Source organism: Sturnus vulgaris, chromosome 8, assembly GCF_052056855.1.
Source record: "Sturnus vulgaris isolate bStuVul1 chromosome 8, bStuVul1.hap1, whole genome shotgun sequence".
Classification (NCBI taxonomy): domain Eukaryota; kingdom Metazoa; phylum Chordata; class Aves; order Passeriformes; family Sturnidae; genus Sturnus; species Sturnus vulgaris.
Genome location: NC_142250.1, coordinates 8,945,853 through 8,958,457, shown reverse-complemented (window position 1 = coordinate 8,958,457; position 12,605 = coordinate 8,945,853). Strand labels below are relative to the sequence as shown.

Sequence of the window (12,605 nt, the reverse complement as noted above, 5' to 3'; positions counted from 1 at the left end):
AATGAGGAGTTCAAGCCAACTGTAAATAATCAGAATAACAGGTTTGCATTGCATGTCTATATGAAAACCTTCATCAGATTTTTTGAGCTCACTTAGATGATACAGTGAAATCTGAAGAAATATTGACGTCAGTTGTGTATTGCTTAGGTAAAGTTAATTAGTTGTCTTTGGGAGAAATTGTCTAATCTATATATCTAATTAATAGATCAATGACCAAATGATCCTAACACATAATCTGCTCAAAACCCCTGAAGAGTTAAATGGGCATTTGCCTAAGGCACTTACCTTCTAATCCACGATTAGGGGTAAAGTTGAGCAGAAAGTTTAAGTTTCTGTAGAATCACTAAACTGATATAAATATAGTGGTTATTAGTACTTTTTATGTCATAAATATTGGCACAAATAAGATCTTCCTTTATTATTGCATATTCTTGCTAGCAAATGTATCAATTAAAACTTAGGAATCTTCAACAAAATTCAGCTACTGGAAGATGAGAACAAATTTCTCTGATCTACTGGCAGCAGAAGACAGCAGTGACATTGTTATCCCACTTCATCTTTATCTTCATCCAGATCTGATGAGGAAGGATAGAACAAGCAATGCTTGATGGGATGGAGAAAAACTTTAAAAATTACAGTGAGCCGAATACACTAAAATAATGAGTAAAGTGGCAAATTCTCTACCTCTTGGTAAATTTAATCAAGTCTGAATGCCTTCTGGGATATATTTGGGCAAACACCAGTGTTGATAGCAACATAGAGGTGGGAGGGGAACTATATTATTATTTCAATTTATTTCAGTTACATATTAACTGATCTTTGACACATCTGCAGTCATGAACATTATGTACGTTAGAAAAAAGAAAAGCTCAGCTGCTTCTGGAAATCCATCTGTAAAATGCACAATAGTACAGCTGATAATATCTCAGTACAGGGCACCTTGTTCTCATTCACAATTGACTGTTCCCATGTATCATCCTCAAAATCTCATGGGCATAATAGAAATAGCAGGAGTCAGAGCTTATCATAGCGTAAAACCATGGTCTTGTGGTCATGACTAATAAACTACCTGCACGAGAGCATTGAGTCATATCCTCTGCAAGGTTTTCAAGACAAGTGGTTGCTGCATCATAGCAGCTGCCATGTAGCCAGCACAAAATAGAACACAGTTGTCATCTTAACTGCCACCAGAATAACTTTTTTTGATGTGCTGAAGGTGTCAGCAGAGCTGTGATTAGGTGAAAAGTTATAGATTGTGTCATGGAAGACAAGACCAGATGTAATTACTTTATTTAAAACCTACAAAAATATGAAAGGTAGCATCAAAACTCTTCATTTTTTACAAAGAGAAAACATAGTCTGCTCTCATCAAAACTTTCATAGACTCAGTGATAATTGCTAGGCTACTGGGCTGCTTCTAGCAAAAGCTATGTCTTTTTCTTTCATGTATGATCTGTACTGATCCAGGAGTTTTTCTAGAGAATTAATGGTCGCATGGGCAGTTTAGTAGCTCTTGACCTTTGTGGCATTGCCAGTGAGATAAATACAGCTTAGGCAGACCTCAGATAGAGCTTTGTATCCCATTTTTTGGCTTTTGTGTCTCCAATTGTTATGGGGTTTTTTTGTTTTGTTTTTCTTGCCACTGGCTGGGGAACCTGAACTCCTCCAGTGACAGCTATGTGAGCTGGATGTTGTTGGTTACATGTGTAGAGGGGTAGGAGCTCAACGTTGTGCTGAAGTCTCATCAGTACTTTAAGAGAAATATCTCTATCTGGAAAATCAGATATTTATCCCAATTTTACATGCTCCAAGAGAGTCCCTGGACAGAGAATGAAAATCTGCAAGATTGCACTAGCACTTTGCTTTCATTATCTACAGGAGTGCAGAGTTTTTCAGAACAACCAAACACCACTACATAATAGTCAATGGTGCAGGTTCTCAGGGCATCCTCTGAATTATTACTTATCCTATAACAGTACCCAGTCTCCTTCCACAGCACTGTACTTTTGAAAAAAGTAAGAAATAGCATTCTAGTATAGAAACAGTTCCTGGAGTTTACTACAAGTGGCATACTTTTGATGGGTTTAATAGAATGTTCATGCATTATGTATCTATGCAGTTGCTTTACTCAGAGGTTTTTCTTGATGCAGCTTGCAGAAGTAATGATTGTTTTAAACTGTGCCAAGTGTGTTTGAATTAACTACTTCTCTAAGGAAGCCACTCTGTAGTTATACAAAAGAACTGAACCTTCCCATAACACCTCAATAAGAAAAAATGTTATTTCTCTACTTAGTACCCAGCCACAAGTTGCTAAAGATGTAATTTACAAGTTTGTGTATAACTCTTGCCTTTAGGAAAATTTTCCCTCCTTTCTTCTGCTACACAGCTGAGAAGCATGGAAAAAAATGAGGAATACATTTGGTATCCATTCACTGCTATGTTACAGTGCGTTGTTTTATCTTGTGTTAACTTGGTTGTACTCAGTTCCATAATGGTTTATTCCTATGTTACATCCCCGGTTTGACATGTTTTGGACGGTCCCCATTCCGGCCTCTGCGTTGTCCGCCATCCCCAAATTCCTCCTATATTTCCAGATTCTTCCCTGCTTGTCACCCTAGTCCCAGCCTACTTGGTTGTCAATCCCGCTTAGCCCCTCCTATTCTTCCAGAATATTCCGTGTTAATCATCCCCTCCTCAGTATATAATTTGCAGTTACCTTGTAATCCCCGCCTATGTTTCCCCTCATTGGTTTATTGTACCTGTGATCCTGCCTCATGTTACGCCCCACAGTTGCTGTAATTGGATATTGTGTTGTACCCGCCCATAGGGGAGGGCCCCTATTTAAGTTCCTGCAACAGTGAGATCCCTGCTTTTTGTGGTTCTTCCTCTCCGATTGCATTTGTTTCCAGGTACCTCTCTAATAAACTTATCCTTGGCATTACAAAAGGACTCTCCTGCACTCTTTGCCTCCTCTCGGACTGGTACAGCCACAAGGAGAGCCTTTGGCTCTGCCCTTATCCTGGGTTTCCAGAATCTCGGGAAAGGGCCACTCTGGGCACAGGCTTGCCTTAGAGCTAGCGGGACTGCCCTAACGTGAGTGGGCGAAGGTGAACTGCATCATTGCTATTCAGATACTCATATTGTAATACACTATATTCTCAAAGTTCAACATTTATCGAACCTAGCAAGAGTGGTTATAAATATGCTTTACTCATGGATGGATTTCATATGCATGGATGCATATGCAATATGCGTATGTATAAATTATAACTGAAATATAGATGCCCTGGTATTTGTTCAGATATTTGAAAATCCAAGAAAATTCATATATTCCTGTTAATACTTTTTCATCTGTTTCTGTGCTTTACAGTAGATTATTCTGTTGATGTTGTTCCACATTGTGAAAACAGCATGTATTGCTTAGGCAGCTGCTGCAGGAATCATCTAAACGTAGATAAACAATGACTGTCCTATCTAAGTGCTAAATAGAAAATGAGGTTGTCATGTGAGGTTGACCCAGGCTGGATGCCAGGAGCCCACCAAAGCTGCTCTATCCTTCCCTCAGAAAAGAAAATGAAACATGGGTCAAGATCTGGGGAGAGATCCCTCACCAGTTACTGTCACAGGCAAAACAGACTTGACTTGGAGAAATAATTTTAATTTATTACCAATCAAATCAAAGCAGAATAATGATAAATAAAACCTGAATCCTATATTACCTTTTCCCCATGCCTCCATTCGTCCTGAAGTCAACTTCACCTCTGAATTCTGTACCTACTGCTGCCCCAGTGGCAGAGTGGAATTGGTAGTGGGGGTTGTGGTCAACTCATTACACATTGCTTCTCCTTCCTTCTCAGGAGGACAATTCCTCAACCTCTTCCCGTGCTCCAGCATGGAGTCCCTTCAATTGGAAACACTCCTTCAGGAGCAACCTGCTCCAGCATGGGTCCCCTATGGGGTCACAAGTCCTAACAGCAAACCTGCTCCAGGTTGGGCTCCTTCCTCCATGAAGCCACAGGTCCTGCCAGGAACCTGCTCCAGCATGGGCTTCCTATGGGGTCACAGCCTCCTTTGGGCATCCCCTTGCTCTGACCTGGGGTCCTCCATGGGCTGCTCCACCATGGACTTCCATGGACTGCAGGGGGACAGCCTGCAGGAGAATCTCAGCTCTGACACCTGGAGCATCTCCTCCACCTCCTTTTCCACTGACCTTGATGTCAGAGTTGTTTCTCTCACATATTCTCACTCCTCTCTCTGCCTGCAGTTGCTGCTGCAGTTTTTCTGCTCCTTCTTAAATCAATTATCCCAGAGGCTGATGGGCTTAGCCTTGACCAGCAGTGGGTCCATCTTGAAGCTGACAGGCATGGCAGATAAGGGAGAAGCTCCTAGCAGCTTTCCACGGAGCCACCCCTGCAGCCCCTGCTGCTGGAAGCCTGGTACCAAAACCTTGACACACAAACCCAAGACACTGAGTTAAGCTGTATTTTGATAGAGGACAATTTTAGTGTTGGCCTCTGGTCTTTAATTTATTTACTCTTGTTTTTCCAAGACATTATACATCAGAGAGATTCCCTCCATGTGCAATCTGTTTCCTTGCAATTGGGAATGGTGGAATAATTTTCTGAAGAATTGTGGACAAGATGTGATGGGGGAATCCATAAGAACAAGATTTCTCTTTAAAGTCACTCAGCTCATCTGTGATACAATAAGCTCTTGATTTACTCTGGTCATCTCTGGAGCAGGGAGGACAGTGACTGCAAGGTTACATTTTTTATTGCACAGGCTTATGGTGAGGTTCTTGAGAGTAACTGGGATTGCTGTCAGATCAGTTTTCATGGCACAAACATGCTTATCTAAGTGAGATTACTCTATTTAGACAGTTTCTCATAGTAACAGATGTCATCATAGATGCCTCTTGACCATAGTTTACTTGTGATGTCCTAATGTTGGCTGGCTGTTGTCATATCATTCCTTAGGCTTGTGCTAGGAAGAGCAGGCGGACTGCACAAGATCCCTCATGAATTATAGCAGACTTCTTTTTTTGGCCTCTTAAATTTCTTTCCTGTGTGTGCCTCCTAGTCTTCTCTCATGAACAGAACCTTAGTGCAGATCACTGCTTCTGCTCTTGCTGAGCAGCCAGTTTATGACATACTGGCACAGCTGGACATGTCAGCCAGCTGATAATAGTTGCAAGCAGACAAAGGAAGTTGCTCTGGGACAATTTAAAAATTAAATATCTGCCATAGAATCTTGGGTGAAGAGGTTAAGGAATAATATGATAAAAATGAGAGTCACAGAGCTGGTGGTCAGAAGGGAGGTTGCAATTCACTTTAGTCTGGCTTCTTGCTTAAAGAAGCCTCAGAACACAGAGGTAGGAAGTATACCTGAACTTAAACAGGAAACAGAGATGTCCTCTTCCAATTGCAAAACCAAGGTTTTCCACAGTACAATGAAATCTACTTTTAACTCATGATCAGCTCTTCCCCACCCCTCAATTTCTATACATTATTTCACAATAAATGGCACCTGTCTTTTCAAGAGGGTCCTCAAAGTATTTGAAAATACAGAGAAAGTTAAGCCTCTATATAATGTGAACAAAAGAAGAATCCTATACAATGTGAAAGCAAGAAAGAATCCATGATTATTGTGTAAATCATCAGTTGGAATAAAGAACTTATTTTTCCTTTTCTGATAAATGGCAGCTCCTATGCTAATTTTTTTAATTCTTAGTGAATAAAGAGCCTTAGGGTAAAGATCTTTTCCTATCTTACATAAATCTGAGTAAAGAAGTGTAGAAGTTCATCATTTTTCAAGCAGAATTATGTTTGGTCTTGAGCTGCCAGTATTGTCAGGTGAATTTCAGAATGTAGGTCTGTGTGCCTTCTGACTTAGCCATGGTTAACAGGAGAAAAATGAGAAGTCTAAAGTTGGAATTCTATCCCAAGCCCTGAAGAGACTAAAATATGCTTAGTGTCATATAGAAATGTAGTTGAATTATCTAGGGCATTATTTCAGCTGAATTCTTGTGTTTAGAGTAACTCTTCCCTAATTATCTATGCCAAAGGATGGTAATGGGGTGCTAAACAGGTGTTAGCCAGAGTGACTGTCTTTTTCAGGTACGACTCTGTCTTACCAGGCAGATGTGATAAATAAAATATTTTCATAAGGTTTCGCTCCAAATTTTGCCTTTAAAGTTCGTCATATTACCCCTTACTTCTATAGCAAATACTTCAAGGAAAATGTGAAAATACATCTAGAGACTGTTAGGAAATGAAGATCATAGCAAAAGGTAGAACATCTAATCAGAGTAGCTGTTTGGTAGATAAAAGGGTATACACTTTAAAGGAGTGAGAACCTCAGCTCTGCCATGAGTTGGTGGATATACTGACCTATATCTGGCATGCAGATTTACTTTGGTTTTGTTGCAAACCCTCTATATGGGATCCTCTGGGAACAGGAACCTAGAGGAACAGCATGATTGGCTTCAAAGATTATTTTGTTGTGATTGCTAAATCAGCTGCATTCTTCCACTAGCTCACAATGTCAGATTCAAATAAGCATGCTCCAGTGCCTAAGCATATGTGTAAGATGCTAAATTGAGGCAACCATTTCTTCACTGCTTAGGGGCTGAGAGAAAGAGGAGTGTGAATTGCAGACTGTGAAGGAAGAGACTAGCAGATCCTACAAAGCCACACTGACTGTTGAGTTCTGAGTCACTTAGTCAGAATGCCTTAGAACCACCTTAATAATTCAGTAAGGCAGATAACATTTTGAACTAGGTGAATAGTAATGAAAGATTCTATAGTAGTCACCTCAATAGCCTTTTCTCACAAATTTGAAACAATAGAGCAAAATGTGGTTTTGTAATTCCAAGTAACTCCCAAGAAGCAACTTGAGAGAATGGTCCCAGAGAAAGTTCTATGGTCCACCTATCCAGCATGGTCTTGCTGCTGGCTAATAACTTTTTGCTGACTCTTCTTCTAAGCAATATACCCATATGTGTGACCTCAATCTGGAATCTATGCTCTCAGTTTTCCAGAATACAAGCTCCTTCAATTAGATCCATAACTCTCTCACAAGATAATAATACAAAAATCAGAGTCAGCCCGATGACTTCACTTTGATAACACCACGTAAACAGAAAAATCCTTTTTTGTTGGCTGAAATATTGCCGAGAATCATTAGTGTCAGTGACACTTGAATATGCTGTTAACATGTAGCTTTGAAAGACTGGTAATTTTCTGAACAAAAAGTATATAAAACATTTAAGATATTGTATATGCAGATAAAAGATGTGTGGTTTAACTTGAAAGCTATAGGAGTAATGCTCCTATAAGGTACTGGTGCTGGTTTCACCTGGGGAAGGACAGACTCAGAGGTTTTCCTCTATGAGAAGAACTTTCTCTGTGAGTTGATGGGACCAATTGAAGGCTGGCTTGGTTATTGACAGCCTGAAAAAACCAATTGGAGAAAGTTAGTTTGCTCCGTGAATGTGGATACACTGTTAGAAAGCTAGAAAAATTACAGCCTGAAAAATTACTTTCGGGCTGGAGCTTTTCAGATTCATTCCCGGGCTGATAAGGTGGTTCTAGCTTCATTCAGCTGGGGAGAAATTCTCTCAGGATAATAATCCAGTCAAAACAGCATGAAATCTGATGAAAAACAATGGAATTCACAATAAAGATTAACACCTGGTGGTTTTCTGTGAGACACATTCTAAGGTACGCTCTCACGGATGTTTTTCCCAATTATCCAATGAGCTACTGTCCTGTCTTAGCTCTCCATAACATGCTTTAAATACGGGCTGTCCGTTCAGTAAAGTTGGGCCTTTTTCCCCTAAAGAGGTCCACGTGTGTTGCTGTTCTTGCTGTCTCTTTCTCTCTAGCGCAGTAACCACACATGAACACACATTTTGAAGGAGGTAACCCGGGAAAAAGCCCTCTTTTATTTCCGGTGGCTGAGCAGGTAACACCGGCCCAGGCTCCCTCCTGGGGGGGGGGGGGGGCTCGGGAGGCCGCTGGGCCCCGTTTGCAAACCAAGGGACCCGATGGCCGGGGGGAGGAAAGGCTCATTGATAAGACCTTAGCTCTGCTTCCTCCCCCGCGGCTCTCCGGGTGGGGCCCGGCTCCTGCTGCTGGCTCGGAGCAGCTTCAGAAGGGCCGGGCCTGCCCAGCCCCGCACGGCCTTGGGGGGGAGGCAGCCGGGCCCTGTCTGGAAGCAGGGGTGGCCATGGGCAATGTGGGGCTGCAGCCAAGCCCCAGAAAGGCTCATTGACATCTCAGCCGCCCCCTCACCCAGCACGGCCTGGGCTTGGCCCAGCCCTGTGACTTCTGTGTGAAACTTTAACTCTTTAGTGCTCAGATAAGATTTGCAAAACCTCCAGCCTTCCTTTGAATATGAGAGGGGAAGAAGGAGATACTCTGAAGTCAGTGAAGCAAGAGCTAATTTTCTTTAGATTGAAGGAAAATGAGGAGATGCTGTGAAGATGGCTGAAAATCCTTTTGTAGGATTATAGGGATGAAGTGATGCACTGAATATTCCTATAAACCATGGAGAAAGATATGGGGGGTTGGAGATGTTCCATTTGATAGATTGTTAATCAAAAAGCATTTGTGTTGAGAATCCTTCGCCCCGAGGAGAAAAGGGAATCTCTTTTTCTGCAGATGAAGCATGAACAGAGAGAGAGATTTAGAGAATTTTGGTTTTGGAACAGTTCATTCTTAAAAGTAAATACCCCATGAGTTTAACATGGCCCATAAGTATAGCTTTAGGAAAGCTGTGAAGATGAGGAACTTCACGACTTTCTAAGTCTTTTCCTGGGTGGAAGCAAATCGTGAAAGTGAAGCCACAAGATAACTGATTTTTTTCCCTTCTTATAGAGAAGTCCCCATGGCCTGACAAGAGGAAACTCCTCTCTCTGAAGTGAACTGAAAAGAACTATTTAAGTTGGGAACTGACTGAAGTAGTTTTTGTATGTTTGTTTTGTTGTTATGAAGGTTGAGAGAGGAAAGGAAGGAGTGGTCTGAAGATCTTATTCTGAATTTGCTTTTTCTTTATCTTCCTTTGTATAGCTAATACAGTTTTTTGTATCCTTTTAAGTTTCAGGCCTGCCTTGCTCTTTTGCTCCTGGTTCTGTCTCACAACAGAAAATGAGTATATTTAAATCGGCAAGTCTAAACTATAACATTATTAGACATTATTATTATTATTATTAGACACACTCATTTCATTAATGAGATTATTTTTGCCAACTGTTGACTTTTTTCAGAAATAAAAGGCAAAACTACCTACTTGCAAATACACAGTTCTAACTCATCCATATATGCTGTTTTTCTAAATTACATATATGTTGTTCAAAACCACATTCTTCCTGTGTCTTTGTTTACTTGCTTTTGCAATCCGTAGTATTTCCAGTGAGTCTGCTAAGGAAGCCTCCACCCTGAAAGAGTATATGAGTTTTAACTCATAATTGTGAAATAAGAATAAATTAAAAACTATCTTCAGCTTTTTTTCATCATAAACATAATGTGAAAATGTACTACTTTTTAATGTGATCACAGCTTTGTGGAAATATACAAGTTACATGAGGTCTCAGCAGCCTTGAAATCATCATACATGTGAAATTTTAAGAATAAAACAGTGGTCATTGACAGCATATTTATCATCATGGATCCTTTGCTATTTCTTACTTATCTTGCATAGGCAATGACAAGGCTGAGAAGAGCAGTTGGTGATTTCTCTTCATCTCTGTACCTGGGCCTCTCATCGTGACAGAATCCTTTGCTACACAGGAAGAGGGAAAGCGAATGCTGTTATGACTATGCTCGTTAAATCAGACTGATGTTTTCATTAAAAAAAAACTATTTGCATCTGTTTGCATGTTTTTCTTGATGTATTTTTTCTGTCTTTGGTTGGTGGATGCATACACTTAAATACAAGCAAAGCTTAAATGCACTGAGGGGAAGCCCTCAAAATGCAAATCTTACACTTTTTGAAGCTGGATATTAGTCTCACACTTGACAGTGAATATTTAGATATATACCCAAAAGGAGCACATTCACAGTGCCTTTTGTCTTAATAAACATGGTGTCTTGGCCTGCAAAGCAGGATGTAGCTAAAAGTATGTATTCTATCACCATCTGTTGAAACCAGGTGGAGCAGTGATCCTTGTCTCCTGACACATCATCCTCCCAATGCCCACTTCACCTGGGCTACCGGCTGGCTCCAAGAAGCCCACGTCGGTGAGTGGCCCCTCCCCGGCACCACTCTGGGAGCCGCAGAAGAGGTGTAGCGATAGCTATGCCTGGGCGATCCGTCAGGGAGAGACAAAGAGGCGCAGGAGAGACCTTTCACGGTTCCGGGAGAAGGAATTTATTGGAGGAACAGGTAGCAGGTGTGAAGTTTGGGAGAGGGAACCGCAAAAGGCGGTTTGAGAGGTTCTGCACAGGCTTAAATACAGGGGAGGTGCAAGGGGAGGGTACATGACTTCGACCAATTGCGGTTAACGGGGGGAGGTACCGAAGGTGGGGAAAGGGATACATTGAACCAGTAGGGAAACATGTGGGTGTCAACTGGGGTTCAACAACCAATCATATAACGAAGTAGGGAGAACTTTCTCGAACTTGGGGCAGGGTTCGGGGAGGATTGACAATGCTAGGGGCAGGGATTAGGGTGAGGGACAGGGAAGGATCTAGAAACTGGGAGTGGTCTAGGGTTGAAGGACAGTTGGGGAGGCGGGAAAGGACTAAGCCATCATATATATAACTCAGGGGGACGAAACTGAGACAAACCATTAACATATGAGAAAAATTAACACAATACGACAGTCTCCGGAGGGGCTTATCTGTTAAAACCACGTGGGGTAGTCATCTTTGTCTTTTCCACAACCCATCCTTCCTCCAGGAAGATATCCTCTGGTAATGGGCCATTGAGTCCCACTGCATGACTGAGAAAATTACATCATCCCGTCGTAAAATGCTTCACCCAGGGGGAGGAGCCAAGCATTTCCTACCTAGATAAAATCTGAGATTTGAAACATCAAAGCAGCCTTTTTTCACTGGATTCCAGAGGAAAATCAGACCCTTCTACATCATCACTGGACCTTCAGAGGAAAAATCCACCCTTCTACAGGACCACTGCTTTAACAGAACCACATCTGTCATCCAGGAGGACTGCAGCCACCATTTAATCAGACTGCTACAAACATCCTGACTGACGGGGTGTCAGGTTGTATTCTGACTCTGTCAGTGTTTTGGGTTTGTTGGTTTTTTCCTGTAATACTGTATTTCTATTTTATTTTTTCCAAGTAAAGAATCGTTATTCCTATTCCCATACCTTTGCCTGAGAGCTCCTTAATTTCAAAATTATTATAATCTGGAGGGAGGAGGTTTACATTGTCCATTTCAAGACAGGCTCCTACCATTCTTAACAAACATCTGTCTTTCAAACCAAGACACATGGTCCTTCTTATCCTATGATTTGTGATGATTATGAAGTGATCAGACAAGTGTCTCCATTCTGAGAACATGCTTGATAGCAGATGCAAGTAAAAGCAGTTATGAAGAGATTTGCAACTGAAAGGTCACCTGGCAGTATGGCAACATGTTTAATGAACCAAGAGTAAGCTAGTTTAACATGCTTTTCAAGGATTCAGAGAAAAAGGCCTAGAGTTCCTCGCCTGGCATTATGGCACTGTTTGCAAGCCTTTTAAAACAGACAAAGCCTAAGCGTTGTTGAAGCAAAACTGCCCTATCCTGATGTTCTTCACAAAGATAACTTACAGGATTACATCACAAATTGCCATGGACTTTACAAGCATTTAAGGTTTATGTAGAAAGCTTTACCTCATACCAAGCATGTACAGTGGCAAATACATTATGGCATCAGGATATTAGCATATGTAAGAGTTTGGGCTTTGATAGATGCTGGAGAGAAGGCCTCTGGCTATTTGTCAGCTACACAGTAGAAGGATTCTGAGTGTTACCTCTGGCACTTCCTAAAGCATTGTCTGCCTCCGACTTTGATAGCCCGTACAAGAGAGAAGGTGTTTCTCCCATGCTGCAGCTTCACTTAGATTCTCCCAGTCCTTCAGTTTACAGCTAAGGGGCTTAAAGGGAATTGCTGTTTCCTTTTACCAGGACATGCCTGCAAGAGATTTATAATGCCTTTCTCAGGCACTGTTTTTCCTCAAATCATTTTCTCAAATGGGTGTGTCAGATGATGTCTTGCTAAATAATAGAATAGGGAAAGACTTTGTCACAAGCACAGGCTAAGTACATCTTAATCACTTGAGCTCTTGTCCCAAGGAGAGACTTCTGTCTGACATGCACCTCCTTAGGCTGATCTTGCTAGACATCCTTAAGGAGTGTTTCCTTATCAGACAGGCACCCTGTACTGGTTTGATTATTGGATATGGGGACTGGGATTGCTTGCACTTGTAATGCAGCTACAGCTATTTGCTGAGACCAGTCTTTACTCATTGGCTTCTTGTTATCAGCTCTACTTAAACTCTTGCAGAAATACTCCATAGAAATTAATCTACTGCCAAATATTAAGAGAGAAGTAATATGGGTGAGGCAGAGCATTTTAATTCATTGCAAACAAAT

General features: G+C 41.4%; 1 long non-coding RNA gene across 1 annotated transcript; it reads left to right on the top strand.

Moving 5' to 3' along the window:
- The first annotated feature begins 6,880 nt into the window (after nucleotides 1–6,880).
- On the top strand, nucleotides 6,881–11,425 carry LOC148222983 (uncharacterized). The gene is made up of 3 exons (XR_015805089.1): nucleotides 6,881–7,965; nucleotides 8,880–8,971; nucleotides 9,703–11,425. It is a non-coding gene; the product is annotated as an uncharacterized LOC148222983 (long non-coding RNA).
- The last annotated feature ends 1,180 nt before the right edge of the window (nucleotides 11,426–12,605 follow it).